Genomic DNA, 1776 nt, shown 5'->3' with positions numbered 1-1776 from the left:
GAGAGGACCTTCCTTAGATTAAGGAGGGAGGCAAGAGGAAAGAAAGTGGTTGGTGCTGAGGAAGAAGAGGAATTCTTTGAAATAAACATGGAAGACAACATGGAAAACCATCATGAAGAAGAGGATCACAACCATGGGGGAGGAGGTAGAGCAAATCATGCTGGGGAGGATAGAAGAGTTTTGGGCTCTTACATCAATCCAAACCCAGGAAATTGTGGAAGTAGCATCCAAAAGCCAACAATCCATGCCAACAACTTTGAACTTAAACCACAGCTCATCACCCTTGTTCAGAACAACTGCTCGTTTGGAGGAGGTGTTCAAGAAGACCCCAATCAACATTTGACCACCTTCCTGAGAATATGTGACACAGTGAAGTCTAATGGTGTTCACCCTGACGCCTATAGACTGCTCCTATTTCCATTCTCACTTAAGGACAAAGCAGCCAAGTGGCTGGAATCCTTCCCAAGGGAAAGCTTGATAACTTGGGAAGTCGTGGTGAACAAATTTTTAGCAAGATTTTACCCTCCTCAACGAATCAATAGGCTGAGAGCTGAGGTCCAAACTTTCAGGCAACAAGATGGTGAGACTCTATATGAAGCGTGGGAGAGGTTCAAGGATTTAACAAGGAGGTGTCCACCTGACATGTTCAACGAATGGGTGCAGCTGCACATTTTCTATGAAGGACTCTCTTATGAGTCAAAGAAGGCCGTAGACCATTCAACCGGAGGATCTTTGAACAAGAAGAAGACTATTGAGGAAGCCATAGATGTTATTGAAACAGTAGCAAAGAACGACTACTTCTATGCTTCCGAAAGAGGGAACACAAGAGGAGTAATGGAGCTAAACAATGTAGATGCTCTGTTGGCCCAAAACAAGCTCATTACCCAGCAGCTGGCTGACCTCACCAAGAAGATGGAGATGAACCAAGTAGCAGCAATCTCCACTTTATCAACAACCCAAGAAGGAGTGAATGTAGAAGCAGAGGGGAGTCAGGAGCAAGCTAACTACATTGGGAATTCACCAAGGAAAAACTATGATCCATACTCCAAGACCTACAATCCTGGATGGAGAAACCACCCAAACTTTGGTTGGGGAAGTGAGCAAGATCAAAACCAAGACCAGAGACGTTACAACTCCAACAACAATGCAGCTCACCAGCAATTCACACAAAGGACATCTCAACACCCCCACAACAACACTTCTCCACACGCCTATCATAACCAAAATAGCACATCTGCTCTGAATCGCTCATCAATTGATGACAAGCTCTCTAAGATTGAAGCCTTACTTGAAGGAATATGCCAAGAGATTCAAGAAAATAAGGTGTTCAAAGAGGAGGTGCGAGCTAATATTAAGAACCAGGGAGAGACCATCAGGAAGCTGGAATTTCAGGTGGGATATTTAGCTGAGAAGATTCCCAAACCTACTGATAGCTTCCCAAGTGACACGGAGAAAAACCCCAAAGGAGAAGCAAAGAAAGTAAGATGGGAAGATTGCAAAATGGTCACTGCGAGTGATCAAGAGACTGAAGACAAGCAACGCAAACTTTGCAAACAACCTGAAGACAACTCAACAAAGGAAGAGGATAGAGATTGCCAAGAACCAGAAATCTCACAACAAGAGCTGCTGAAGCTCTATGCACCCTTCCCTCAACTGCTCAATGGTGCTGTGGGAAAAAGAATATACTCAAGGTTCCTAGACTTGTTTGCATCTCTGCATGTGAACATACCATTCATCAAGGCAATTCAACAAATGCCTGCATTCATCAAGTATATG

General features: G+C 44.0%; 1 non-coding gene across 1 annotated transcript; it reads right to left on the bottom strand.

Annotated features, from left to right (window-relative positions):
• Positions 1-540: 540 nt before the first annotated feature.
• On the bottom strand, positions 541-644 carry LOC112788523 (small nucleolar RNA R71). Its single transcript, XR_003195882.1, has one exon. It is a non-coding gene; the product is annotated as a small nucleolar RNA R71 (small nucleolar RNA).
• Positions 645-1776: the final 1132 nt, after the last annotated feature.

Source organism: Arachis hypogaea, chromosome 20 (genome assembly GCF_003086295.3).
Source record: "Arachis hypogaea cultivar Tifrunner chromosome 20, arahy.Tifrunner.gnm2.J5K5, whole genome shotgun sequence".
Lineage (NCBI taxonomy): Eukaryota > Viridiplantae > Streptophyta > Magnoliopsida > Fabales > Fabaceae > Arachis > Arachis hypogaea.
This window is presented reverse-complemented; position numbering and strand designations above follow the sequence as displayed.